Raw genomic sequence first — 16,576 nt, forward strand, 5'->3', positions numbered from 1 at the left:
GTTTCCCCCTTTTTTATTTACATCTATTTAGTGTGCATACTTATGCATGTACATGATCCCATGTGCCCACTGTGAGGCAGCTGTAAGGTCAGGGAACAACTTTTGGGAGTTCTCTCCTGCCACTATCTGGGTTCTGGGGATTGAACTTGGGCCATTTGATCTGGCAACAAGCGCCTTTACCTACTCACTCACCTCTCCATTCCACCCCCTTTTTCATTTCGGGCAGTTCTGAGGATCGAATCCAGGCCTTGTATATGATAGGCAAGTGCCGCACCACTGACATAATCCTCAACTTTTCTTCTGTCTTTGACTGGTTTTGCCTGTTCTTTGCCTAAATGCCACCTTTTATACTACTTTACCTGTCTTCATTCCTTGTGATTGTATTTCACAGGAGATATGGTAACTCCATCTCCTGCCCATGGCCATCCCCCCATCATCCTTGAGGGTCTTATTTCTACTTTGTTACACAATAAGGCCAGCTCTGGTAACAGTGAGCTTTTTTCCCTAAAATTAGACCAAAAAAACAAAAAAAAAAAAGCCCTACATATAATAGCAGCAATGGAGTTACATCTTTTAGCTCACACACACTAGTAGAATATCTTGAAGAGTTATAGCAAGTAAAGATATCCGTCTCCTTTTTATTCCTTGAGTGTTTATAACTTTCACCATCTTGTGAATTTTATCTCTTTCTAACTGTGAAATTATTGCTTATGCATGCCCCAGAAGGTCTCATTTTGACCTCAGGTGACTTAGTGTCTTAGTTAGAGTTTTATTGCTATGAAGAGACACCATGACCATGGCAACTCTTATAAAGGAAAACATTTAATTGAGTTGGCTTACAGTTTCAGAGGTTTAGTCCATTATCATCATGGCGTGGAGCATGGGGGGCATGCTGGCAGACATGGTGCTGGAGAAGGAACTGAGAGTTGTACATCTTGATCTGCAGGCAGCAGAAGGAGATGGGCATAGCTTGAGCGTATAAGACCTCAAAGCCCGCCTCCACAGTGACACACTTCTTCTAACAAGGCCACACCTCCTAATAGTGCCACTCCCTATGGGCCAAGCATTCAAACACATGACTCTATGGGGAGCATTCCTATTCAAACCCCACACCTGGTTTCCCTGGTGTATAACAACCAAGTTTCTTCTAAATGCTACATACCCAGCTTTTGAGGTTCATATAGTTCTCTTTTGGAGCACATTATTATATTTCAGAATTCCATAAAATATTTTAATGCCCCATTCTATGCCATTTTAATACCATAAACTGCCAAGCAGAGACACAACAGACGTCCCTGACTGTAGCAGCCACCAAAGAGAATGAACATTAGACGATTTTTAGATCAGTTCTGCTTGTGCTTGCCAGTTAAGTCACCTTGGTCTGCATTAATGCCAATCAAACCAAAGGAGCAAGACATAGTACTTTGTGCCTGTCATCCAGCAAACAGGAGGCTCTTGAGTTTTAATCTAGCCGGGGCTCCATAGTGCTAGACTGTGGTGGCCTTTGAGGTAAGACCTTGTCCATTAAAATTGAAATAAATGACAGATGTTGTTTGATGAACAAAATCTGTTCTTTTGCCCCCTGGGCCTGGGGACTGGACCTTGTGTGTGTGTGTGTGTGTGTGTGTGTGTGTGTGTGTGTGTGTGTGTGTGATCCCAAGTTGCTTGGCCTGGGGACTGGACCTTGTGTGTGTGTGTGTGTGTGTGTGTGTGTGTGTGATCCCAAGTTGCTTGGACTAAGAAGGAATGTGTATTTTGAGTCAGAATTGGAAATCAGCAGTAGAATGGAAACTTTGTTGAAAGTAGGAGAGATCTTTTATTTGAAGTCATTCAAATTACGTCCTGAAGACTTGGCAAAAGATGCTGCTGGGAAAGAGGATCACACCAGACGTTTCTTAGTACACAATTGCTGAATTAGCCACAGCACCATCTACTGGAATGCCTCTGTAATTTTCTCTTCTGGGTTGTGGTTTAACTCACAGGAACCTAAATGTGACAGCATTTACTTAGGCAAACTGTAGCCCCGCTCTGCCTCACACTCCAACATCCAAAGTATTCTTCAGGGAAATGGCTGCGATGGCCATTCTTGGTAGTAAACTTGACCACACGTGGAATTAACTAACACCCAAGCAGCTGGATCCACCTTTGAGGGACTTTTTTCTCAATTGAATAATTTGAGATGGGAAGACCCACCTTAAATCTGGGCCACACCTTCCGGTGGCAGCCTATGTAAAGGACATGGAAGAGGGAGGCTCTTTGCCTGCTTGCCCTCAGTCTCAGTGGCATGTTCATCTTTTCACTGGCATTAGAATCTACTTTATTGGAATTCCAATGTAGGCTAAAGACCAGCTGAGCCATCCACCATTGTAGATGGAACAATGATTAGATTCTTGGACTTTGAGTTGGTAGAGAGCCATTGTTGGACTAGCTGAACCACAACCTGTAAGCCATTCTAATAAATATATATTCATTCATTCATTCAATCAATCATTTCTGTTCCTCTGGGGAACCCTAACACAATGGCTTTGCTAGCATTCTCTTCAACAGAGAAATTCAGATGTCTATAATTCCCAGGCTATAACAGCGTGCCGTTCTCTCTGTGTGTCTGTGCTTGGCTCCCTGGACAGAGCTCAGGTTGTCATTGGTTGGTGTGATCTGAAAGGATAGCTACTTTCCAGCTAAGTTTCCTTTCTTTGAGAGAAAAAGCTAAATCCTGTCTTCCTTTTGAAAAATCCTTTTGTTCTCATCCCATGAGTGCCCTCTAGCGGCCTACTTGCTAAGAGCTCACAGATAGCGACCTCATAAAGACCTTTTCTTAGTTCTCATTTGTTTCCTACGTGAGCTAGAGAATGTCTGATTTATAAGGACTGAAGAATCTTAGGCTATCACTTCTGTACCATCTAAAGGCCCCAGAGCCTTTCTTTTGAACTTCTCAAAGCTGTCTGTCTCTAACAGGATATTTCTTATGCTTCTGTTATGACAACAATGATTTCATACAGTGTTGTTTAAACAGAGGGTCAGAGGTTATTTTGTCTTCTTGCTCCCATCGGAAGATGTTTTGAAGTGTCTGGAGGTTTTTTGGCTTTCACATCTGGGTGGGGCCGCTGGCATTTAGCAGCGAACAGTGATGCCACACAGCCTGCAATTCATGGGAAAGCTTCTCAACCTCTGCTCTACCCGGCAAAGATCCTCCATGTCAACACTGAAGCTAAGAAACCCTTATGCATACTATCGTATCATCTGCAAATAAAGACATTTTGATTTCTTCCCTACCTATGTGTGTCCCTTGGTCTCCTTCAGTTGTCTTATTACTTTAGCTAAGGCTCCAAGTACTGTATTGAAGAGGTGTGGGCAGAGTGGACAGCCTTGTTTTGTTCGTGATTTTAGTAGAATTGTTTTGAGTTTCTCTCCTTTTAAGTTGATGTTTACTATGGCTTGATATAAAATGCCTTATTATGTTTAGGTCTGTCTCTTGTAGCCCTAGTCTTTCCAGGACTTTTATCATGAAGGGGTGTTGGATTTTGTCCAAGGCCTTTTCTGCATCTAATGAGATGATCATATGGTTTGGTTTTTTTTTTTTTCAGTCTCTTTATATGGGGGATTACATTTATCGATTTACGTATGTTGAACCATCCCTGCATCTCTGGGATGAAGCCTACTTGATCTTGGTGAATGGTCTTTTTGATGTGTTCTTGGATTCAGATTGCAAGTATTTTGTTGAGAATTTGTGAGTCTATGCTCATGAGGGAAACTGGTCTGTAATTCTTTCTTTGTTAGGTCTTTATTTAGTTTAAGTATTAGAGTATTTGTAGCCTCATGAAAAGAATTGGGCAATATTCCTTCTGTTTCTCTGTTGCAGACTAATTTGAGGAATATTGAGGTGAACTCTTCTTTGAAAGTCTGGTAGAATTCTGTGTAAAACTATCTGGCCCTAGACTTTTTTGGGTATGGAAACTTTTAATGACTGCTTCTATGTTCACTAGGGGTCTATTTGAATTGCTTATCTGATCCGGATTTAACTTTGATAAGGTGGTATATTGAGAAAATTGTCCATTTCTTCTAGATTTTCCTATTTGGTGGAGTATGTGTTTTTAAAGTATGTCCTTATGATTCTCTGGATTTCCTCAGTGTCTGTTACGTTCCCTTTTTTGTTTCTAATTTTGTTAACCTGGGTCTTCTTTCTCCCCCTTTTACTTAATTTGGATAAGGTTTTGTCAGTTTTATTGATTTTTTTTCAAAGAACCAACTCTTTGTTTCATTGATTCTTTGTAATTTTTTCTGTTATATTGATTTCATCACTGTTGGATTATCTCTTCCTGTCTACTCCTTTTGGGTGTGATTTCTTCTTTCTGTCCTTGAGTTTTCAAGTGTGCTGTTAAGTTACTAATATGATATCTCTCCGACTTTTTGTTTGTTTGTTTGTTTGTTTGTTTGTTTGAGACAGGGTTTATCTGTGTAGCTTTGGAGCCTTTCCTGGAACTCACTCTGTAGCCCAGGCTGGCCTCGAACTCACAGAGATCTGCCTGCCTCTGCCTCCCGAGTGCTAGGATTAAAGGCGTGCGCCACCACTGCCTAGCTCTCTCCAACTTTTTCTTGTAAACACTTAGTGCATAGAATGTGCCCCTTAGGACCACCTTCATCATGTCCCATAAGTTTGGGTATGTTGTGTTTTCATTTTCATTCAATTCAGAAAGTTTTTATTTTTTCCTAATTTCTGTCTTGAAATTTTTCATTCAGTAAAGAGTTATTCAGATTCCATGAGTTTGTAAGATTTCTGTTTCTTTCTATTGTTGTTCAGCTTAAATCCATAGCGGTCAGCTAGGATGCAAGGTGTTATTTCAGTTTTCTTGTATCTGTTGAGGCTTGCTTTGTGTCCAAGTATGTGGCCAGTTTTGGAAAAAAAAAATCTCATGAGCTGCTGAGAAGAGGGTATATTGTTTGTGGTGAAATATTCCGTAAATATCTAGTAGGTCCATTTGGTGTGTATCTGCTCCATCATTTTTCTGTTCAGTTTTTGTCTGGATGACCTGTGTATTGGCAAGAGAGAGAGAGATCGATGTCCTGATCACTGTGTGAGGGTCAGTATGTGATTTAAGCTCTAGTGGTGTTTCTTTTACACCCAACAGTGCCCTTGTGTTCGGTACATAGATGTTAAGAATTTCAATATCCTCTTGGTGGACTTTTCCTTCTCTATCTCTTCTGACTAGTTTTATTTCGAAGTCTATTTTGTCAGATATTAAAATGACTATACTAGCCTGCTTCTTAGGTCCATTTGCTTGGAATACCTTTTTTCCAACCTTTACCATGAGATAATGTCTATCCATGATGTTGAGGTGTGTTTCTTGGATGCAGCAGAAGGATGGATCCTGTTTTCACATCCACTCTGTTAGTCTGTGTCTTTTTATTGGGGAATTGAGACCATTGATATTGAGAGATATAAACAACCAGTGATTGTTGATTTGCTGTTATTTACACAGGCTGTTTTAAAGTCTTTTTCTCGTGTTTCAGTTTTGTTGGAATATTCAGGGCCTTCTGTGGTAGGATTGCTGGCCTGTAGTGGAGACATAATGTCCTGGCTGTGATTGATTGTTTTTTTTGCACTGGGGTCTAGGCATCTGTGTTTGGGACGATTGTAATTCTAGGGACTGATATCTAGTCTTGTCTTTGCTGAGTGGCTGTTTTGTTCCTTGGTTTCTGTTGCCTCTTCTGGTTCTTAGGAGAGTTTGGTGGCTGTGGGTTGCCTGGTAGGGAATGCTTCTGAGATCCTGCTAGGTGTGGCCTCTGGGGGACCTGATTAGAATGTGTTTCTTGCCTCTTCCTATTCCCATGATGTCCTCATCTATCATGGTATCTTCCTCCTTGCCCTCCCACTCTGTCCCTGTTCCACCTTGACCCTCCCATTTCCCTATGTTCTCATCCCCCACTCCTCGCCCTCTGCCACCCCCCCCACCCCCCGCCAAACCCGTCTGCTCATGTAGATCTCATCCACTTCTCCTTCACAGGGTCATCCATGTGTCCCTCCTAGGGTCTTTCCCTGTTAGCTAGCCTCTCTGGAGTTGTGGGTTGCAGTCTGGCCATCCCTTCCCTCATATCTAGTATCCACTAATGAGTGAATACATACTATGTTTGTCCTTCTGAGTCTGGGTTACCTCACTCAAGATGATATTTTCTAGTTCCATCCATTTGCCTGCAAATTTCATGATATGATTGTTTTTCTCTGCTGAGTAGAACTCCATTGTGTATATGTGCCACATTTTCTTTATCCATTCTTCAGCTGAAGGGCATCTAGGTTGTTTCCATGTTCTAGCTATTACGAATAATGCTGATATGAACATAGTTGAGCATGTGTCCTTGTGGTAAGATTGAGCATTCCTTGGGTAATCCAAAAGGATGACCGCACCTTGGTCTGCTGGCAGTGGTCCAGAGGGTACCTGGACTGGTCTACTCTGGTAACCGGTCTAGCAAATAACCTAGCTGTCATAATAGAGCCTTTGTCCAGTGACTGATGGAGACAGATGCAGAGATCCATGGCCAGGCACCAGGCTGAGCTCCAGGAATCCAATTGATGAGAGAGAGGAGGGATTCTGCAGGCGAGGGACGTAGAGATCATGATGGGTGGACATGCAGAGATGAGCGACCACACTAGTAGAAGCCCATGAACTGTAGACTAGTGGCTGTGGAGCCCCCATGGGACTGGACTAGGCCCTCTGGATACAGAAGATGGTTGTTTGGCTCGAACTGTTTGGGGAGCACCAAGGCAGGAGGATCGAGATCTGTCCCTGGTGCATGGGCAGGCTTCTGGGAATCCGGTGCCTGTTGTGTGACACCTTGCACAGCCTTGGTGCAGTGGGAAGGGGCTTGGACCTGCCTAGGCTCAGTGTGCTGGGCTCTACTGACTCCCCATTGGAGACCTTGATTTAGGGGATGTGGGGATGCGGGGTGGCTTAGGAGAGAGGGCTGGGGGGTGGAAGGAGGGAGGAGGTGGGATCTGTGGGTGGTATGTGAAGTGAGTAGAAAATTTCTTAATAAAGAAAAATGAAAAAGAAAAAAGAATGTGTCTATTGTATTGGGAGCTGACATTTAGAGGTAGAGATTGGCTAGAAGAGGGTAGCCTAAAGGGTCCACAGGAGAAAAAGCAGGGTGTGCCACCAGGATCTGTTTAGTCCCCTGGGGATGGGAGCAGAGAATGAGGAGAGTGTGCTACAGAGCTGGGAATTAGAGGGCTGGCTGGCGGTGGGGGGATAATTGGGTTGGGGAAGCCGAGGAGGGAGAGTAAAGGGTCTGAAGATGGTCTGCCTGCTTCTCTGGCAGAGGCCAGCAGGTTCCCAGGGAATGCCTGAAGGACTTGGAGGGTGACACGAAGGGACAGGGTGGTGAGGGAGGCTGTAGGAGATCTGTGTGATCTGCTGGGGATGGGAGCAGAGGAAGGAGAGGCCACCCACCACAGATGGTTTGCTACAGAGCTGGGGTGAGACTGAGGGAGTCGATTTGGAGTACAGTGTGTGTGTGAGTGGGGTGACTGTCCAAAGATCGCCTACCTGCTTCCTTCTCTTCTGCGTTTTGAATCAGGTAAACCAGGTTTGGAGAACTGCTAACCAATAAGCAACCAATAAACATCACTGAAGCATGTTATACAGAATTGTTGGTAATTTTTTTAAAATGCTTCATTGGTATAGGGAGTTCATTTTACCTTGTTTTAAAATTTAGCTAATACAATTTGTCTCAAATAAAAATTAATATAAAATATTTTAACTGTTTTCTCTGCTGGAATTCCTCTAAATAAACTATAAAACAATTCACAGGACATCTCAATAACAATAGTTCTTATCTTTAACACAAATTTGCACCTCTTTGAAACTTGCTTTTTTTATTACTACAGGTGTCTTAAAATAAAGCATGTTTGGTTTTACGTCAAACATTGGATTGGGCTGGAGAATCGGGGACACATCAGGGACCGGCTGTCTGGCGTCTGTGGTACCCATGACTTTCCTGGTGGAGCAAAGGACTGGTTGAAGAAGCTGCATGCAGAGTCCATACTACTTACTAGTGATGCATCAAACCAGAGAATGTCTGTCAAACAAGCATGCAATATGGTTTCTTTGGAAATATGCATTTCTCACGGCCCCCAGTACTTCCCTGTACAACTGACTTAAGATAATAGAAGCTCTTACCATAGCAACCAAACCATCTACCCTCCAGATCAGTCACTGTCCTCCACAGACATGGTGCGTTATCACTCTCAGTGATTCCCCAGGTCATGCTGTTTGCTTTTTTGGATTTAGCAAGCACATGTTTGGTAAAACTACAATTGAAATAATACATGTTTACAAATGCAAAAGGAATAAAGTGAGCCTCAGCAATGATAACCGAGTCTCACCAAGTAATGATGATGCAACATTAAAGTGAAATAGGATTATGGAGAAAAAAAACATAAAAGTCTTTTCAATTATTAAACTATCCCAACACAATCCTGAAAAGCCCCAAATCCAATTTTCGTTTGTTAAAATGATGCACCAATTTTTATAATAGACTCCTAGTTTGCAAAGCAGACATTACCTCTCAGTATTCATTGTCCAAAGTGTGCTAGATACAGATGCATAATGTTAAACAGAAATATCCCCTAAAGTGCACGCAGGACATAACATCATGTTTGATCAGCTGTGATGCTACACTGCTTAATTTTAACATGTTTGTTTCTACTGTGACAGAAGGAAAATGAATTGAAAAAAAATAATACTGGCTTAAAAATGGCATAGAAAAAAATGTCATTTTGTAAATCAACAGAAGATAAAATATTCTTCAAAGACTTTTCACTTGACGGCAGATCACCTGACTACTTTGCAATGTGAAGCTATGTTTTTTTTTTTCTTTCCTTTTCTCTTTTCCTTCCTTCTTTCCTTTCTCTCTTTCTTTCTTTTTTCTTTTGAGGCAGGATTTCTCTGTGTAGCTCTGATTGTCCTGAAACGAATTCTGTAGACAGGATGGCCTTGAACTCAGAGATGCACCTGCCTCTGCCTCCCAAATGCTGGGATTGAAGGTGTGTGCCACCATGCCTGGTGAAACTCTGTCTGCTTCCTAAGTGTGTAAAGCGGTGCTGAAGCTTGGAGAGGGGGATTCCTGGAGTGCAGTGTAGTGGACCCGGGGAGGACTCTGTCAAGGTTGCTTGATAACAGTGCAGTTGTACAAAACAGATCTTCTCAATGAAATAAATTATGCAACATTTGCTACTTTTAATTAAATAAAATTTAACTCCATTGAAAACTACTGCACTTGCTTATTGCTCTTTTTATTTCATGATGGATTATAGTCAGGGCAAAACAAATTTTACTCTTTTAACCTTTCTTAACCTTCAGAGTATAAATCGTCTGATGCTCTGAATGAAGTTGGCTATTGCATGAGATTTTAGACCACCTCATTTGTTGGCTCCATTCTCCCAGGTCCCACCACCTCTGGAGGGATAAACTAGTGGCACCCAAACAGGGACCTAAAGTTGGCTACAAGATAGCACTGTGGAACCCCACAGAAGGAGGTAAGAACAATGGGGCAGAAACCAGGGAAGGCTTCACCTTAGGTTGAGCTATTGCGTCACTTTTTTTAAAAAGAAGGAACATAAGTATCAAAATCACAATTATTGGATTGCTTGCCAGTTATTTATGATTACAATCTCTGGCTTCCAGAAGAAGGCACCTTAGGTGAAGAAGTATGGGACAGAGTCAGAAAGAGTATTGAAAAGGCATATAAAGGGGGCAGGAGAGAAATCCCCATTCAATTTTGGGTCACTTGGCCATTAATCAGACTGTTATTAAAAATGCTTAAGAGGCTGTTAATCATGAGGAAGAGATGATTAATTCCTTGAATGAATATAAACAGGATGATCAAACCTTAAAATTGGTAAAAGAGGCAAAAAAGATTTCCCCCCCCCAGTCGGGAAAATTAGGAAGTAGTCACCAACATCTATGCTGGGCAGTTCCTTCAGCTTCCTTATTGGAGCCTCCTTTACGTGTGACCCCTCCATTGTCCAGAAATGACCCTGAAGGTGTGGGGTGAGGAATTTGATAGTCAATCTAATCTTGAATTCCCTCCACTTCCTGGTGAGGATTTAGGAGAGCCTATGAAAATGCTAAGTTTACAACCTAGACAAGCTAGAGCAGAGCAGAAACAAAGAACTCATTTACCAATTCCTCTCCAGTCTCATGAACTATGCTTGGTATTTCTAGTGGAATTTCAAGGATCAAAGTCAAAATGTTTATCAGGGATTAGACATGGATATATTGAAAGATTTTTAAAAAGGCTTGTGCGTCTTATGGACCTACTGCTCCATATTGTGATGAGTATCTTTTTGGTTGGAATGATAATGCACAGTGGCTGCCATAAAATTTTCATGTAATTGCTAAAATGGTTCTCAGCCTTTCCCGATTTCTTCAATGGCAAATGTGGATTTCAGAATGAAGCCCCTTCAAAAGTTCAACAGCCAGGACTAAGGGTTGATCCTGGAAATGTAACATATGAATGCTGACAGGGACTGGTAGATGGGTATCAACAGATCATAATATACCTCCTGCAGCCCTCCTACATGTTAGGGACATCGCTATGGCTGCTTGGATGAAAACTGATAGGGGACCTGATTTCAGGTCTAAGTATATTAAAATTATACAAAGTCCCTCTGAGGGCTGGAGAGATGGCTCAGTGGTTAAGAGCACCGACTGCTCTTCCAGAGGCCCTGAGTTCAATTCCCAGCAACTACATGGTGGCTCACAACCACTTGTAATGAGATCTGGTGCCTTCTTCTGGCCTGTAGAGACACATGCAGGCAGAATACTGTATATATAATAAATAAATAAATCTTTAAAAAAAAAAACAAAGCCCCTCTGAGCTTTATGCTGATTTCATAGGGAGACTCAAAGATGCTATAAAGAAACAACTAAAAGAGGAACAAATTCAAGAGTTATTATTAAAACATCTGGCTTTTGATAATGCCAATGAAGATAGCTAAAGAATAATCAGACCTCAGAGAGAGAGGAGAAATGTTATGGACTTTCTGAAGTCATGTAGCAATATGGAAACCTACAAATAGAGGGGGAAAAAACATAGAGCTTTAGAAACCTATGCTGTTCATAGACAAATGTCAGTAAAATGTTTTAATTCCGGCTGACTGGCCACTTAAAGAAACAATATAACTTGCCCTTGCAACAAATGAGTGCTCAGACTCAATGAGTTCCTGGCATAAGCCCTAAATGCAAGAAAGGAAAACACTGGGCTAAGGAATGCTGATCTACACATGACAAGGATGGCAATACATTGCCTAGCAACAGTAACAATACCAGTAAACAACAGGAAAACAGATTGTGGCCCCTCCCCCTCAGACCCTGCAAAATTAGGGTGTAAGTCTAGCAACAATAACATTTGTACCAGCTTCAGGTTGTAATCAATCCATTCTTACCTTACAAGCTGCTACTCAAGAAGTACTGCTATTCTTATTCCTTGCTGTAAAGATGTTGCCATTTCAACTCTTTAATATCCTTTTAAGTTTTACACAGTATTTTGGGGACCTATACTGCCTGGAACAGTTGGACTTTTATTGGGTCACAGTAGTTTATCCATGAAAGGAATCATGGTTTGTACATGTTAGGTTCCTGGAGAAGTCCCACAAAAGACCACCACCATCCACGTATGCAATCAGCCTGAGTATTATCTCAAGAAAGTTTCCATCATGCTGGGGCCAGCTATCCCACACAAAGGCAAAATTGTGAGGACACTGAGAGGAGTTCTCAGGCTCCTTTTAAGCACAGCCCAGGGGAATTCCTAGAGCAGTTAGATCACTTTAGATATGATTGGCTTAAGCAAGTGGCAATCATATCAGTACATTCTAATTGGCTAGGGCTAGTTAGGAGCTGGTCAGGGCCACAGTTTTCCATTTTGAGGCAGGCCTGGACAAGTCCCAGGCTTTGTCCATGAGCTGCTATGGAGGCTGGCCTAGTACGCACTGACTGTGGGGGCTGGCTCAGTGACCCAGGCTTGGTGCGTCCATTTCCCTTGTCCCTGTGGCCAGGGGCACCAGTGATTAATTGTCCTTTGTTCGTGGCTCTTTCAGAAACTGCTTGCACAGTCTCAGGAAACCGAAATTGAGGCCTGATCTCTGAGAGAAGACCAAGCAGCCTGTTATGGTGTCTGCTCAGTCCTCTCAGTACAGGACTCATTGATAAAGATTATGTAGGGGAAATTACAGTCGTGATCACAGTGCTCACTGATTGACAGTTTAAAGCAGGAGACAAAAATTGCAGTTACTATTATTGCCTTATAGAGTCCTTCATGGGACAATGCAGTTTTGTGAGGGAAGATTTGGTAGTACAGATAAAACTGCAGCTTTGAGCACTTTTTTGAAGGAAAATGATAAACCATTATTGGATTTAAAATTAAAAGGAAAAACTTTCACAGGATTAATGGATTCTGGAGCTCATGTCCTCTAATTATAACCATAGAAGAATGGCCCTCCAAATGGCCTGTTGTGGGGGTAAATCCGACCCTTGTAGGGTTGGGAACTATGAACTATAACAAGATTAAACGAAGTGCTACAAAATTAGAATGCATAGGTGTTTGTTCTGTATGTTTAGTGTTTTGATTATTATGTAGCAGGGGGACTTTTTTTTTACCTGGTACAATCTATTTGGTGTTCTGTAAGCTTTTTGTATCTTTATAGGCACCTCCTTCTTTAGGTTAGTGTCTTAGAGTTTGCTACTGCTGTGAAGAGACACCATGACCACAGCAACTCTTATAAAGAAAACATTTAATTGAGGGGGCTTAGTTACAGTTCAGAGGCTGTAACATCATGGCAGGGAGCATGGCGGCATGCAGGCAGAGGTGGTGCAGGAGCTGAAAGTGCTACATCTTGCAGGCAACAGGAAATCAACCCATACACTGGGCGGTATCCTGAGTATATGAAACCTCAAAACCCACCCCCAAAGTGACACACTTCCTCCAACAAAGCCACACTTCCTAACAGTGCCATTCCCTATGAAATTATGGGGGCCAATTACATTCAAGCTACCACAGTTAGGAAAATTTTCTTCTATGATTTTGTTGAAGTTATTTTCTGAACCTTTAAGCTGGGATTCTTCTCCTTCCTCTGTTCTTATTATTGGTAGGTGTGGTCTTTTCATAGTGTCCCAGATTTCCCGGATGATTTGTGTCAGGAATTTTTTTTGGTTTAACATGTTCTTTGACCTATGTATCCATTTCTTCTATCTTTTCTTCAGTGCCTGAGATTCTCTTTTTCATCTCTTGCGTTCTATTGGTGAAGCTTACCTCTGTGGTTTTTGTTCAAATTCCTAAATTTTTTTTGTTTCCAGAATTCCCTCAGTTTGTGTTTTCTATACTGCTTCTATTTCCATTTTCAGGTCTGGACCAGTTTTTTTTTTTTTTGTTTCTTTCATCTGTTTGTTTTTTCTTGGCTTTCTGTAAGGAATTTATTCATCTTCTCCAATTGTTTGTTTATGTTTTCCTGGATTTCTCTACAGAATTTTTTCATTTCCTCTGTAAGGACTTCTACCATCTTCATACAGTTGGTTTTGGGGTCTTTTTCTTATGCTCCAGCTATGCTGGGATATTTAGGATCTGCTGTGGTAGTATAGCTGGGCTCTAGTGGAGACACATTGTCTTGGCTGTTATTGATGGTGCTTTTTGCACTGGGATCTAGGCATCTGGGTTTGGGGTGGTTGTAATTCTAGGTACTGATATCTGGTCTTGTCTTAACTGGCGGGGGGGGGGGGATGTTTTGTTCTTTGGTTTCTGTTTCCTCTCTGGATTTTCAGAGAGTGCATTGACTGTTGTACTGCTCTGCTTGTCTGGTGTGTTGTGGGGCTGGGATAAAATATGCTTGCTGGTGTTGAAGGCTGGATGAAGGGGAGGCCAGGGGAAGGTCTGAGGGATCCACAGGAGGTGTGGACAGGGGGTAGGGGAAGCTGCAGCTAGTATTCTGTTGCAGCACTAGAGGTGACCCTGAGAATAGGGTCTGAGGTAACAGAGAGAGCAGGGAAGATCCTGAGGCAGATTACCTGGTCTTCTGGCAGGCGAGGCCTGTGTCCTCTTGTTTCTGTAATTAAAAAGAAATCTGATAAATGGAAATTGTTTATTGACCTGCAGAATGTTAATGCTACCATGTGGCCAATGGGAGCTTTACAGCCTGGTTTAACTAAACATTGGCCTTTAATAGTTTTGAATTTAAAAGATTGCTTTTATACTATACATATTCATCCCGATCACTGTTCCATAAAGACCCACTGTTAGAAAAATCATCAGAATCAACAAAGTCCTACATTCTCCAAAAGCAGCCTGGTGTGATGAAAGGCAGACAGGCAGGACTCACGGGTCTCTTTCCTTGCTTATGTCGGAAGTGATTGGGTGCACTTCACCTTTCCTGTTCCCTCGCTCAATCATAAAGAATCTCAGCTCCGCTGTCAATGGACTGTAATACCTCAAGGTATGACAAACTCCTCCACTGTGTATGTGTCAATGCCATGTAGAAAAGGTTTTAGAACCCGTGAGACAAGCCTTCCCTCATGCTTATGCCATTCCTTATATGGATGACATCCTATTAGTCACCTCCAAAGAAGAGCTACAATCTATACATGACACAAATCAGGATATGCTATATAAAACTGGGCTTTGTACCTGAAAAGGTACAAATATCAGACACAGTACAATATTTAGGACAACTAGTTATTAGAACAAATGTTAAACCACACACACACACACACACACAATGTCCATTAGACGAGACAACTTCAAAACACTTAACATGTTCAGGGGGCCCCCAGGCAGCAGTGGGATCGGGACCTGTCCCTGGTGCATGAGCTGGCTTTTTGGAGTCCAGTGCCTATTGTGGGACACTTTGTGCAGCCTTGGCTTGGACTTGTCTCAACTGAATGTACCAGGCTCTGCTGACTCCCCATGGGAGACCTTGCTTGGAGGAGCTGGGAATAGGGGGTGAGTTAGAGGGGAAGGCTGGGGGGTGGGAGGAGGGAGGAGAGGGGAATCTGTAGTTGGTATGTAAAATGAATAGAAAATCTCTTAAGAATAATAAAAAAGAAAGAAAACCACTTAACCACTTTCAGAAATTATTAGGAATTATTAATGAGTTCTGTCCTACTTTAGGAATACCTAGCACTAACCAATCTATTTAAGACTCTAGAAGGAGAAATGGCATTGGATAATCCTCATATATTGTCTCGAGAGGCAAAGGAAGAATTATAGCTATTTGAATCCAGACTAAAAGAGGCTTTTGTGTATCATGTGGATTTTTCACTGCATTTAAACCCACTTATTTTCCCCACTAAATTGTCTCCTACAGGTGTGATAGCACAAGAGGACAAACCTTTGGAATGGATTTATTTTCACCATAAGGGCCAGAAAATACTGTTTACCTTACTCTTCTTTCTCAATTAGTAAATCAGGGGAAGACCCGATGTCAACAATGATAGGGATTTGATCCTTGCTGTATCATATTACCCTTAACAATCAGTTTTAAAGAGCATTGCAGAACTCTTTGTGTTTTAAATTTTCATTTGCAGATTGCTATGGAAGGATAGGAAATCATTATCCAGCTAGCAAGCTATGGGATTTTCTCATACAAACTGAATTTGTAATGATAAAAATTGTCCAAACTTCTCCCATTCCACAGGAAAATACTTATTTTATCAATAGTTCTTCTGGGGGGTTAGGAAGGATTCATGATCCGGATATTCATCAGTCTACTAATACTTTTTTTTCCCTCAGCCGAACAGATGGAACTCACTGTTTTATCTATTACAATTAATTCATAAGCCCCTAAGTATCATTTCAGATTCTGCTTATGTTGTAGGAGTATTCCAGCAATAGAAACTAATTTAATTTTGTCTCCATATCCTGATGTGCTCCCATTACTACAGGAGCTACAACATCTGGCTAAAACCTGAACACATCCTTCGTGTTGTTTTTTTTTTTTCTTTTTTCCCATGTGGGAGGTTTATGGAGTGGAGGGGAGAGAAGGGGCAGAGAAGGGGCAGAGACCAGTCCCTGGGGACGAGAGTGAAGGAAGAGAAAAAGAGAGATGGGAGGTGTACAAGGCCCACCTTTTATAAGGAAATGTAGCACATGTGCACATGGGGTGCTCTTAGTGGCTACAGCTGAGGATATATCCTGCCAGGACTCTAAGAGTAGGCCACATCCTTTGTTTATTACTCACACTCACGCACACTCTAACCTCCCTGGTTTTATTGCAGAAGGAAATAAGCAAGCTGATTGATGCATTAACCTGCCCTATTTTTACTTCTCCAGAACAGGAACATCAACACCTACACATTAATGCTAATAGATTTCATGTACAGGGCCCCGTCCCACTTAGACAAGAGACACAACTTGTGCAGGAATGTCATATTTGTGCTGTCATAGTCATGACATAACTATACATGCTATAGTCATGTAGCTGAAGTTGATCTCACAGTTAAAGATTATAATGAATTAAGGCAATTGGCTGCCACTGGCTTTGCTCTTGGCCCCCAGATGTTGTACCTGCACACTTGCATTAATACATATTCTAAGT

This window comes from Peromyscus eremicus, chromosome 16_21 (assembly GCF_949786415.1).
Source record: "Peromyscus eremicus chromosome 16_21, PerEre_H2_v1, whole genome shotgun sequence".
In the NCBI taxonomy this organism is placed as follows: Eukaryota; Metazoa; Chordata; class Mammalia; order Rodentia; family Cricetidae; genus Peromyscus; species Peromyscus eremicus.